This window comes from Empidonax traillii, unplaced genomic scaffold (assembly GCF_003031625.1).
Source record: "Empidonax traillii isolate 1590-97213 ecotype Southwest subspecies unplaced genomic scaffold, ASM303162v1 scaffold78:size1262613, whole genome shotgun sequence".
Taxonomy (NCBI): domain Eukaryota; kingdom Metazoa; phylum Chordata; class Aves; order Passeriformes; family Tyrannidae; genus Empidonax; species Empidonax traillii.
The window spans coordinates 98,589-113,298 of NW_020955271.1; positions in this window are offsets into that span (position 1 = coordinate 98,589).

Here is a 14,710-nt window from a genome sequence, read left to right on the forward strand (position 1 = left end):
TTAACTTATTTTAGTGGGGGAAAATGCAGGCATTAATTTAGAGCTACTGATGCAATGAAATGGAGGAATATATTTGAGCTATTAGCCGCTTCAATCTCCTGCCCACAAATAATTGATGAGTTTCTATTAAAGATTGACAAGCCGGCAGACTGCAAAGCATTTTTTACTAGAAAATGCACTGTGGTTAGCAGATACACGTTATACCTTGTTTTCTGTTGCTATATATTAACAGTTTTGGAGTTGAATTTTGTTTCTTATAGACTTATTAGTTGGTATTTGATTAGGAAAAATTTGCATGAAGTAGAAAGAAAGAAAGAGAGAGGGAGGGAGAGAGAAAGCAAGCAATGCACGCACACACATTAGAATTCTTTGCCATTTTTCATGTGTTACTACTGACTGTTTCATGTAAATTTTTTAGATTTCTCTTCAACTCATCTTCTCTGTTTCTGGGTTGGACCATTGGGATGTGGAAATGTAAATTCTAGTAATGTTAGCTCAGCCTATGAAATTCCTCATCAGCAGTTTTCATAGGTAAGCAGAGTGATAAAATGACTAAATAATTTTACTCTCAGCTCTGTTTTCTATGAGAATTTATGCATATATAAAACAAGACAAGGCAAAAATAGTAGAAAATCTTTCATGTATAATTTTTAGTCCATAAAGAAAGAAAATTGAACAGTGTGAAATTATGAGAATTCCAAGTTTTATTCTTAATATATTTCCCTGTGACATGTGTAATCAGAAAGAATGTCTTGCTTTTAGAAGTAAGTATTTTAATACTTACAAGTTATCTGTAAACTCACTTTGTTTTGCTTTCTTATGGTGCTTTTTTGAATATTTGCATTTCATTTTTATAGAAGAAACATGATCTTTAGTAAAATATTAGGAGACAAGCTGAAACATCTTTAGTGGAATCAGACTTGGGAAAAGAGGGGAGACAGCAAGAGAAAAAAAAAAGACCTGATATTTTAAAATTTTAAATATTGAAATTTGCTTAAACGAATAGAGTAACTACATCAACTTCTTTTTTATTCACATCTGTCTTTTTGATTTCACCTATAAATTTCTGATGGTAGGCAACAAGATAAGCAATCACAAAAATCAGAACCTAAGCCCAACTTGAGTTGGCTTTATTTATCATTACCACATCATTTTACTTTGAGATAATAAAATGTAATTCTTATTCCAGATTTCCTATACAGTAATGAAGAAACAAAACCTATTATTTTTAAGTTATGTGGTACCTCCACAGCAAAATGAATATTCAGAGCAAAAATATTTTTTTTTTGCAGTATTTATTCTCTGAGATAAGCAAGCAGTTAATAAGCTCAAGTGTACAGGAACATTTTTGATGACACAGATATTTTAAAACAGATTGTCTACACATAAATAAACCTACATATACCACAAACAAAAAGTTTCTTCTTCAGAAAACTCCAGCTGCTAAATAGACCTGCATCCATTTTTGGCTCACAGTGCATGCTCCATAATAGGTTGTGCAGTAGGATTTCGTTTCACTATATGGATTCAAATATTTGTTACTGACCACTTTGAGGAGACAAAAATTAAAACGATTTGGTGGCTTACAAGATATGTAAGGAATAAATACAAAGCTTGAGCATCTTAGAAATGCAGAATGTATATTATTAAAAAATAATAGAATACAAATACTAGAGAATATCTTTGTTATGTACAATGTTACTGGCTACGTATCTTAGCTTCATTTTGTATTTATGAATATATTTTCAGTAGAAGGATAAATAGGTGAAAATAGTTCACCACCATATGATTTGTTTTATCCTTAGGCATTGCCTGGGGTTACTGGTATAGCCCTGGCTCTCAGTACTGAAAAGTGAAATGTGCAACAATGAAAATTTTATTAAAACGTATGTTAACCCATTACAGTATGTTCACTTCCAATTCTTTGTAAGAATGCGTGATGTATCATTTTGTGTGTGTCATTTTTTTAAAAAGATATGAGTCAAGTAGAGGAGCAAATTTAATGGGAGAATTTTATGGGAAACATTATACAAATGGCAGAGTGTGCGATTCCTATTATTAAAATAATTTGTCATTGTATGAAAAAATGGTATAAATTTCAAGAAAGAGTCTTCTTTAGTTATCTGCCCTTTTTTAATGACAGCAGCTTTTGCGCAGTAAAGGCAGACACGTTTTCAAGCAAAGCCCATTTCAGACCAGAATTTCTGAGAGCCCTATTAATGTTTCATGCTAATCAAGGAGAGTGGGAAATAGAGCTGACAGGTGCTTTCTACTCTGCTTATTCCTGTCTTCCTGCATTAGACATTACTAGCTAAAAAAGAGCCAATATAGTTCCTTTCGAGTGCATATGGTGACAAGGGCAGGAATAAAATGCTTCTTTTTATAAGTTTATAGTTGTTTTTCTTATTGCCTCTACTGGTGACATCCAAAAATGTATAGATGTGGCAATTATTAAAAAAAATCGTTTTACTTCAGACCATGACCTGAATTGGACACTGAAATTTCCCCCCCAGCACACTTTGGAAACTCCAGTGCCCTTGTAGCACATACGAGATAAACTTGAGGTCCACCTGGAATCCTTGTTTTAACAGCACACATTGTAGTATTTCCATCTGATCCAGAAAGAAACACGTACCTTTACTCTAGGACAAGTCTTTTTGATTAAGGAATGTCAAGGTGAGGAACAAAAGTAAACTCTTCAAGAGGCAGCTTGAAGACAAAGCATGAAAACTGCAGCGGGCATTCCTGGGAGCTGCCCTTTGCCAACCTCCTCTACCCCAGGTACCTGACTTGTACCAGAGTTAGTCAGGAAGAGCAGCAGCACTCTGAAGTGTTCAAATCCCAGATATAGCTCAAGGAGAGAGTGACATGCCTTTGAAAGCCTACCGGGAAGCCCCATTTGGATGAGTTTAGGCACTCAAGTTAGGAAGGGGGGCTTTCCCTCTGGAGATGCTCAAAGGCACACATCTCTGGTGTCCCTGTGAAAAGTTTCAGTGCTTCCTTTGGGAAGCCTGCTTCAATAGGCTGTTAAATGCAGATGCAAGTTAGGTGCCCAAGTGAGGAAGACCAGACCGTAGACTGTAACAACAAAATGGCTGAAGTCTGCATGCTGGGACTTTACTCAACTGTATTTGTACTACACACACACACACACACACACACACACACACACAGAGAAGGAATTTCATAACTATAGCAGCTAGCAATCCTTAGCTTTGCTGGAATAATCAGGAACAGAAGAAACCAAGCCCACTGTTCCAGTATATTGCTTTTTCTACACAAAGCAGACATTGTTAAACCATCCTAATTGTGCATGGTAATCTGTGTAGCTGTTTTTTCATGTAAATTATAACATTATATAACAACTCAGGAAACACTGATTTACTTAGGTATCTCTATAAACCTTTTGAGCTTTGAAAAAAAAAAGCTGCATTTACTTAACTGAAATTACTTTAAAACATAAAATTTAATTGAGGCATATCTATAATTCTGGACCATTTTACACTGATTCAGTTCTTTCCTACTTTGATTTTGGTTGCTAGTAATTTACTGCTGTAAGTTGAGCTAATAAATATGTTCATACATATTTGAATATGTATGAATCCAGCTTAAACAAGTTTATATTAAGAATCAAAATCAGTTTAGCTAAATTCATTTGAATCCGTGTAGCCTTTCCTCATGAAATAGACGTGAACTTATTAAAAAATTGCAGATTATAGTAGGAAAATAATTACCACCTTTATCTGTCAAGACACAAGTCAATACCCTTATTTGGTTTTTTACATGACATTGCCAGCACTTTTTTATGACATGTATTTTGCTGTTAAGAAGAATGATTTCTACAGTGAATCATGCCTACATTCAGACTGATAATCAGTATGAAGAAATACTATCAGAACAGTCAAGTTCAATTTCTTACAGGAGCATTTTCTCAACATCATAAGAATCTTCTTGAATAATGATGTTGAAGCACATGAGTATGTAGCTTATAGTACCAAAGGACTTGTGCCGATATTGTCTTGTTTACTATGTCAAATACTGTATACTTCTTAAAAAAAACCACCAAAACAGAATCAAACACGCTTTAATAAAGTTTCTCCTTCTGTCAAAAAAGTATCTTTTAAAATAAATTTGAAGATAAGTGAACCATTTCTCCCTACATACCTTCTACAAAGTTGCCACTGTCTACACGGAGCACATAGGAATAAGAATGCTCCCTACAGGATAGGACAAAACATGCTTTTGTAAAGAAGAAATTGTTACAGGATAATTTATCAGAAGTACAAATAAAGGAATTCTTTGCCAATATGTCTCTCATATTTTATAATCTTAAGTGTGCACCACAACTGTTTATCAACTTTTTTTCATCACAGACCTATCTTTAGTTTTTGTTTAAAGTATTAATGCAAGGAAACTCAAGAGAGTTTTCTTTCTGACTTTGAGACTTACCTGTTGTGGCTGGGGACCTGTGAAGATTTAGCCATTTTTTCATTTGAGCTTAACTTTCTAAAACCAATGGAGAGCATCACATAAGTGAGAAGCCTCCCTTACGTAACACAACTCCATTGCCAAAATTCACAACTTCATCCCTTGCATAACAAAACTTCCATTGCCAAAAGCCTTGTGAGCACTAAAATTCCCCTAGCAGATGTCTAAACCCTGTTTTGATCTGGCCTCTAAGCTTAGGAAAGGGTATGTAAGCAAGATTCACTATGCTCATTGTCTTTTCTTCTTGGGAAAGGTTCATCACAACACAAATGTTTAAAGTTATATAGTGAGTCTACAAAACTGTATAGCTGTTAGTATTGTAGATTGGTCCAGTGTAATGTGACTCCTGAAGGTTGCTTCCATAATCTGCTCCTTTTCCAAGTCATTTTTCTTTCCTTCAGTGGAAAAGGGACTGGAGGAAAGACATTTTTCTTAGGACTGATCAAGGTTTCAGAACTCAGGGATAATTCTAAGGTAGAGATTTTCTTTTATTCACCCTGTAGTCCTGATTAACAGTTCATGGTGTGTTAACTGAAGCACTCTGCTGTAAATTATTATGAAGAAATATCTGCTTAAACCTAACTCATTTAAAATTAAATATTTTCTTTCTGTTCTTCTATCTGGAACTTGAAGACTGAGATTGGACATGTGCAAGTATGCATTGGTGTGTTAATTTCTTTGCTATCTAAGTGAAGAAATGAAGATTTAAATGTATTCTTCTGAAAGCTCTATTGGGAGCCTTCCCAAAATAGGAATAAATTGAGAATATTAGGTTTTCAATACCAACCTCGGGCTGGTCCTATACAGTACCTTGTAACAAGTGCTAAATGTTGTCTAAGTTTCACCTACTAAAAACAGGTATTACTTTCACTAAAGCAGAAGAATGGCTCCCTTCATCAAGGTTTGAGACCTTGGTGGTGGAGAGTGCATATGTAAATAGTATACTGCCTATGCCACATCCAGCTTCCAAAGCTCACTGTCATTACAGCTCGCTTTCTTCTTTACTCTGCATTTACATTTATGCAACCAAGATTTTGCATCTTTGCAAATAGGCTGTGCCTGGGAGAGTCCCACAGGGACTGTGAAGGGAAACCCCTAGAAGGCTTCACATTGACATTTCAAAGGCTTCTGCATCTGTGCTTTATACCTATGAATAGATATTCCTTGCTCAAAAATTAGTTACTACTTCCCCCTCCTCATCCTGCCTTCTCTGCAACAATTCATAGTATGTTTATGTATGAAGACCTTTTACAAACAATGTCATTACTCTTGTTCCCTCAAAAAAGCTTAACTAAGGCCCATTTGGCCCAATACAGCAATTACCTCATGTATACAAAATTCCAAGAAAACATTTCCCTTCCTGAGGAGATACACAGTCCAGATGGAAAAGCCATATCCAGGATAAGAAAAACGTAGCCAGAGTTTGTGTTTGGTTTTCATTAACTGCCCTTTGACCCCTGAGTCTCGTAATCAACTCTCAAATTAACACTGAGAGCCTGATTCTCTATGCTTCTTTTAGATAGTAATGTGAGGAAAGAAAAAAAAGGTGGTGTGGTCCCTAGAAGCAAACACTTTTCTCTTTAAAGAGCATCTTGGGCAAATATCTTGTCCACACAGTGACCTGGAATTCAGAGGTAGTGACAGGGCTAGAAATTAAGCAAGCCCACCTTGCTGCCTCTGAGCTCAGGCTACACACAGACAATCCTCAGCCATAGCAAAAGTGTGTAAAAGAAATGCAGTTTGCCCCTACTGGGTTAAAGCAAGCAAGGCACTACAGATTTCCATCTATGGTGATATGCTCTGACAAACACTTTACGTTTAATTAACAGGACCAAATTCTCCTTTAATTTATGCAAGTGAAGCTCTATTGGTTTCAACAGAGTTAGCTCTGCTGTAATTGAGAGAAGAATTTGGCCCAGAATATGTAATAAATCATTAATGAGCATGTAGTAAGATAAGTTTTAATGATTAATTAACAATGTATTTTTTGGAGAAAAGTATTCTTAACATGCCCTTAATGTATCAAGTGATAATTACAATATTAAAAGCCTACTGATTAAAGCAATTAATTATATGCTTAATTTATTTACTAATTAAGCTTTAATATATGTATAGTTAAGTAATTGCTAATGAGTATTTCACATTTGCTAAACAGGTCTGGCAGTAATTACATGGGAAACTCTATAAAATGATTCTTCTAGTGATTATTTGAAAAATACAACATTGTTTGGGGTTTTTTTTTCTTTCTTTTTGTTGTTTTTTTCCCCCCTAAATGAATTACTTGGCTTTTGCTTTCCTCCTTGGTGAATGAAATGTTTACTAGAATGCAAGCTCCGTAGGTCTGAAAGGTCAGTGTTTCTGGATGAATATGATGAAATACGCGTCTGAAGCACAACTCAGTCATGCCTACATGAAAACAATGATCTTTCCCCTTGTGCACATGGAGCTAAAGCCTGCAGTTTTCTTAGCTTGTATTCAGATCTCACTCAGGCAAAATTCTGGCTGAGGTTAATGGGGGTTTGCTACATTAGGACCAGAGCTCTTTGTTCTTTGGTTATGGCAAGCACCTGGTTTTGGCTCTTGAGCTGGACTCTTACATCCTTAATTCTTATACCATGCGAGGGAGAGAGATGCATTTTTCAGTCAGATGTAGGTTGCTTGAATCGTGGCATGTTCAGTAGCTGTTGTTGCAGTCCTTATTTCAAGTCGCAAGCTTTGTGTGGACAAAAATCCAATTAAAGCTGATAAAAGTTTTGTCTAAGCAAACAACAAAGCAATAGGATCACCTTTAGACATACGTGAATAAACACAGTGAAATTCTGAGGTCCTTATTTATTTTAATTCCCATTGCATCGTAGGTGGAACCTGGAGCACAAATGTCTGGTCCTTGTCCAAGTTGTATCACAAACTACAGAAGAACAGATAGTCCTTCTTTTACCACTTCTGTGCTGCACACGTTGCCTTCAGGGAGATATTATCTTCGTGTAGATTCTGAAATGCTGTATAAAAATACAAAAAGCAGTGGCATAGTGCATATAGCATGGTTTGGTGGAAAGATAATGCACACCACAGAGAAGTGTTCAAAAAAGGTTTAGTGTTATGGCTATAATTATATCTTACTCCACTAGGAAATGAGTGAGCAAGACATCTATAGCATTGACTTGTCAGGGATGGGCCTAGTAAGGGCATGATCTCCAGCCTAGTTAGCCACCCCTACCTTTTGTTGTATAGAAATCCGGAGACATTTAAGCAATTTTCCTCCCTTTCCTGACCTCATGCTTGCTTCCTCACTTCAGTCTTGTGTGTATTTCTGAAAATCCCAGCTCCTTGCTCTGCCTTTTTCTACATTTGGAGCCTGGGGACACCAGCCCCCTCAATCTTCTCTCTGGATACTTCTCTCTGGTTCTTCTTAGTGCTGTAAGTTGTATCTAGCAGATGAAAGTGCATGTTGACCCAGAGCACGTTCCTGGGATAGCAAGATTAAATAGGTTTAGTAGGTCTGGGATGTACATAAACAGGTCTTAATGTAGTGTGTATTCTCATCCTGTGCATTAATGAAGTGGGAGATGGACTGAATCTCACCAAAGCATGGGCTCTTCCTAAATTCCTTATGCTATCAACCAGATCAGAAACAGACAGGAGTGACATTTGGACTCAAGGGACTACACTCCAAACACAGGGCTTAGCCTTGGCTTGAATAGAGCCTTCATTTTTACCAGGACTCCAGACAGCTACCTAATTGGGAGTATGTTACAAATCTACCCCAGCCTGTGGTAAAATTCCACAATCATTTCCGAGGAGAGATGAAATTACATTTATATGGCGTACACCTTTACTATGGATATGAACATCCATTCTTCTAGTAAAACTGGCATTTGTGTTTATTTTTTGTATTTATTGAAGAGATAACAAACAAGAGATAAAGGCATGAACTGAAGATGGGGAGCTAATGGGCAAATATATGACTTGAAAAAGCACACATCTATTTTTTTTAAGTGGCATTAAAAAACAATTTCAGCCAAATGTCCTCCCAGAGGAATCAAGCCCGTAGCTGAGTGACTTCAGCACCCACTGACACCAGGCAGAGTTTTGAGCATCAAGTATCTCCTAAAGCTGACAGATGTTACCTTGAATGATCTATGTAGGCATGTTCTTGAGAATCAAGTAGAGATGTTGCCTACCACATGGGAACAACTGCTGTCAAGCTATGACCTGATGTGATCTGGAAATCAGAATTCTGCCACTGAACTTCATAGCTTCCATGATAAGTTCGGTGTAATTTGAGCATTCATAGAAGGAAGGTTATCAACATTAATACTCCATCCAGATTGCAGTAGTGACAGTGCTTCACTGATTGTCAGTGGGCAGGCAGTTTTGTTTCTTCTTTGTTCCATACTTTGTCTTAGGGATGGCCAGGTAGTTCAACTTCATCTGAAGCACTAAAGACTGACCAGTAGAGCTATGGATTTTTATGCAGGTCTTAATGAATTTAACAAAACCCGTAGGATTAAATCTTACCTAAAATATCAGAAAATCTTTTTTTTTCTGTCTGCTTTTATGGTAAAAACCTAATCTAAAAAAATAAAGTGAGAGGACACAATTCCATAAGTGCTCCTCTCTGCTTGCACAGCAGCATCCCTTTGCTGTCTACATAATGTGCTGAGCCTCCATCCCAGAAATAACCCAATCTCCTGTGGAAGATCGGTATGAATGGTTAGCATCCTCACTTCATTTCCAGACCAGTGGAAGAAGCTGGATCAGTGCTGACAGGTTTAACACGGTAGCAACATAGCACTTGTTTATCTCCTATGGTCTGTAAATCTTTGCTGGTGAGGGGTTCACAGCTGGACTCTAGTATGGTTTGTTCCTAGTTGACTTTTGAAGTTAAGATATGGTCTGAATGGCAGGCTAAAAAATTGTGGTCCATGGTTCAAATGGCTCCAAGGAGGTGTTTAACTTTCACGTAAATTTTCTCAGTGCTGTGCTGAGAGAGAAAAAAGCAATAGCCAGGAATACTGAAAGAAGGCTGTCTATTGCATGCCATTCACACACAAGTGTCTTTAAAGTTTCATTTTTGATTGTGGTTGTTTTCTAAGTAAGGTGCACAGAAGAAAGAAATTTCTGATAGTGGGGTACCAAATCATGATGCCCAGAGAGCTTGGTATTTTTCTAAAGAAAGCTTTGCTTTTACCTCACCAAGAGTTTTTCCTCAGTGGGGACTTTGAAATGGTCATTAGGAACTGGAGAGCTTGGAGCACAGAAAATGGAAACTTCAACCACCTGCATCGCATGCCCTTTCTCATCAAATCAGCCTAAAGAGTGTAGTAAAATTTTATAACACACTCATAAGCTTGGTTGGTACTAGAAAATTAAATGGAATTCTCTTCTGGACAATTTTTTCCTTTCTGTCCCACCAAGTGTATTGGGCATTGGTATGCTTTATGGAAACTTTAGAGGGGGAAATTTCAGGAACAGGAAAATATGCCGGGCAAAGTTTTGAAACAGCTTGTAATTCCTCGTAAAAAACTGCAAACAAACTAGGCTTTCTCAAGTCAACACTTTTATTCTTTTAGTCTATCTCAAGTTCATACTGTGCACACCTTTGGGGTCCTAACCTATGTGTAACTCCCACAGCTATGTACAGTGCAATGGTCATTACAGAATGTATCAGAAATGGCTACAGAGGCTAAATAAATTTAGCACATATGCTGTTGAATAACACAGGTCAGGCATTGTTCCTTCTCGCTAAGGCCAAGTGTCATGGCAAGACTTGCATGTACCTATTTAAACTTTCCAGTAAAACAGGGAGGCCATCTTCACACTTCCTTTTGGGAAGAATCTGTAATGCCTTCTGTCTCTTGAGCAATACCCAGGAGTTAGACAGGACAGCTCTCATCAGCACAGGGCAAAACTATGCCAGACTGAGTGCTAATGGTTAAACAGACAGTCTAAAGACAGGACAGTGCTTGAAGCTGTGCCCTGTTGCTCTTATATTTCCCAGTGCAGGTGTAGCAATGTCTGTGTTATGGTGGAAGACATCCTGAAAGAAGCATCTAAGAAAATGTGCAGTGGGAACTGTACATTCATTGCATTTAATTACTCATATAATTTTCAGAAGAGAAGTCCCTAGGCAAAACATATTTTACATCACTGTTTTCTATTTTTATGCTAGCTATGTCAAGAATCTCTTTGTGAAAATCTCACTGATTAAACAGTGCCAGGATTTCAACTGTATGGAGTCCTTATGCCATATCCAACTACATGTCTACTGGGTTCTCAAACACATTCCCCAGAGATGGCTGTCTCATCTGAGGAGTTCATCAGCTCTTTCTAGAGACCAGCCTGAAAAACTACCCCAAAACCCAAAACCTTTAGTAAAGCAGTGGGGGTGATGGTAGTATTTACCCACAGAGGAGAAACGAGTAAAGAGAGTGCTCAGGAAAAATATGGCAGAACAGTGAGAATTGTCTGGCTTAAAACCCAAGACTTCTACCTGGTCAAAAATCAAACCAAAGTTACTTGCTTGCAGATCACGGACATAAGTATATGGCATTGGGTCCCAAAATGGAACTTTCAACTTTTCACATTAAACCCAAACCAACTTCTGATGAAACTGGCATGGGAAAATGGCAATTTGCCTTTATTTAGGTTGCTGGACATGAGGCATAAAACATGCCCATCACTGTTCCCAATTTAGTATTATACAAAGCTCTGTAAGACGCTTTCCCCAAATGAGTGTAGTGTGGATAACAACATAGAGCTTCAATACTCCAAGAGCAGCTTTGATGTGTGGCTTTATTGGAACAGATCTCTTTGAGAGGAATATTGTTTGGGATGTTATAGTAGCCCTTGCTGCATCCTCCATGAGGCACTTTGGAAACATGGGTCACTCATTCAGTGTGCAATGCAAATAGCTATGAATTTCTTGAGAATGCCTTTTGTTTATTCTGTCTTCTCTTTTGATCACTAAGTAGCATCACACATTTGGAATACAAGAGCCAGAAATCTTGGAAATAAAAAGCTATACTTAAGATGTTATTACCACTTTTTTTCCCCCTGAATTTTGTATCTTTTCCCTCCACTAGTTTTAACTACATCTCTCAGTAATTCATAAGGGAATAATGTTTACTTTGTCAACAATTTCATAATTGCATTTTTTACTTTCTAATGGGTTAATTTAAAGGCTTTATGCTCACAAGCAACTTTTTTTTATTGGTGGCTTGATTTAAATGTGTTAGCTAAACAGTCTCTGGTTTACTTCTTGTAGGAAGAGAAAACATTCAAAGTTACCAAATATTTTACTTACAGTGACTGGTTTACCACTTATTGTTGGCTTCAGAAAGGGTCACTGCCAGCACTGTTTTCCCAAAGGCAAGATAGTAGTTCTCTCATTGAGCAGAGCCAGCTTTTTTCCCCTCTCTCTCTTTTTCACTGCCAATTCCACTACTGATCTTGTGCAATAAAATGTGCTTGTCAACGAAAATGTCAACCAAGTTTAAAAAGAATAGTATGAGTAAAACTAAAAAGTAAATTATTTAAGTAGAGTTGTAGTTGAAACTTGAAAGAATTTTGTTGGGTGGTTTTCTTTACATCATTCTGCCAATGGAGGAGGAACTCTGAATTTCTAACTAGTGAAGCCCTGTCATAAAGGGGGCTGACAGTTCACATTGAAAATTCTGTTTTCTTCTTTCCCAGGAAAGCAAGTCAAAGTTAAACCAACAAACTATTGTTGGCAAGTGCCTTACCTTTGTTCTGTGCTTCCTTATAAATTAACCACTTCTGTTTTCTAGGTTGTCTGTAAATGGAATTCCTAGAATTCAGGGTCTCATATTTGCTGTATTATTTTTAAATGCTTCTGCATCCTTTTAAACAGTGACTGATTTAGGGCTTGTAAGAATCTCTGTTGGAGAGTGTTCACAAATAGTAATGAATAAAAAGGAAATATACTGTAAATTTGGTCAGTACATTATGAACTCAGATAAAAATTGAACTAACAGCTCTCAAACTTTGTAATGGTTAAAAATCAGTGAAATTAAGACATTTCTGTAAATGTATCAATGCTGTGTCTGATCTTCCAGTATGACAACATGCTGAATTTTGTATTTGTTTGCATACAAAATGTCACTGAAATGCACAAGACTGGACATTTGCACATTAGAATTAGAATGTATCTAAATGTGAAAAAGAGCTATTTTACTGTAGAATTGCTGTTAATAGAAATGTGTGCTTAGAACTCTCCATAACCATACTTTTTTCTATATATATCTATATATACATAACCTCTATTCTCTACTAATTGACTTATCAGTATATACTACAGTATATACATGGCCAGTTCATTAAGGTTAATTTGTTCAAAAATATTAGAAGCATTAATTTCTGGCTTATAGCTAATGGCTGCTCCCAGCCAGTGTCTTGTTTCATCATTAGTGTCAGCTAAATTATAACTCACACCCAACTGTTTTTACACTATCTAATAGAATCAATTGATGCAATGGTTGACAAGATGCTGTTTTGCATTTTGTCATCTCACTAATGCACATGGCTTAAAGGCATTGGCATCCATAATGTGGGGCAGTTTTGTAGGAGGCACAGAATAGGCTGAAGCTGCAAGGGCCATTTTCATAAAATATTAATGAAATTGAAAAATACACTGGGGTTGAAGGCTTGTCTGCTAAATGTAAGGTAAAATCTATTCTGTTCTGCTTTCTGATGACTGTAATTAGCAGCCCTAATTAAAAATTCAAACCTTGTGTATATTTGAAAGCATGAATCTTAGCTCTCATAGTGTTTATTTCCTTTACAAAGTATTTTATTTTACAACACTAATTGAACAGGATCCTTCCTAGCCTGACAGCCGCAGCTGGCTGGAGCCAGTTTATGTATCCAGTCTCTCTAGACTACTTCCTTTTGTAAGCAATAAAACATCTTTAAAAAACACGTATATGCTCTCTATGAGCCATTAACTCTGTGTCACCCAGTATGGAACTGGCCATCCGCACACATGCATTGTTGTTTCCTTCACTTAAAAGTGACCTCTTTGAAAAGGCAGCTTTTTTCTTATCTTCAATATTTAATGTGGATTTACTTACATTAAATGACCACCTTTCTTAAGGAGACTTGGCCCAATTCTGACATTATTTATGAACAGCATATGCTGTGCAAAACAACGGAAGGAATCACCATTAGTTCCAGTAGAAAAATCTACTTTTTATCATCACTTTGTGTAGTTATTTTGAAATTCATGGTCAAGATATTAGCGCCCCACTAGGGAATATATGACTGCAAACCAAGTCCAAATTGATTATATGCACATTACACTCTGAAATCCAATGTACAGCAAAGAAGAACATGTGAATGAATTAAGATTTCACTGTTGCATTTCCTTTTTTCACTGTTTGCCACAATAATGGTGCTGAACTGTACCATTTCCTATTTTTCTTTCCATACCCTGTTGAGAAGACAACACTGGAATTTTGATATCCCATATAATGTCCCTAATCACAAGGAACATTCTCCCTCAGAATTTTGTATTTTCGAATAAGTGGTCTTTTTAAATCCTCATCTCAGACCAGTGAGGCCATGAGAGGAAGGGACAAGGTGGATGACAGAAAAGAGTATTGGAAAACATTCTGTGGCTTTGCTAACTGAGGTCTTCACTGATTTATGCGAGAATGGAAGAAAGGGCTGACTACTTATGAAGAATTCAGGAAGACAGCTAGATTATGCAGACAGAAAATCAGGGATGCAAAAGCACAATTTGAAGTTAAATTGGCCACTTCTGTTAAGGATAACAAAAAGCACTTCTATAAATACATTAATAACAGAAGGAGGGCAAAGAAAACCTCCATTCTTTGATGGACTTAGAGGGAAACATAGTTAATAGAGATGAGGAGAAGGCTGAGGTACTTAACACCTACTTTGCCTCAGTTTTTACCAGTAAGACAGATGGCCCTCAAAGCAACTGGCCTCTGGAGCTGGTAGACAGAGATAGAAAGCCAAATAGCCCCCTTGTATTCCGGGAGGAAATAGCTGGTGACTTACTGAATCATCTGGATCCTCACAAGTCTATGGGACCAGACGGGATCCATCCTAGGGTGATGAGGGAGCTGGCAGAAGAGCTTGCCAAGCCGCTCTCCATCATCTTCCAACAGTCCTGGCTCACGGGGGAGGTCCCAGATGATTGGAAGTTGGCAAATATCACCCCAATCCATAAAAAAGG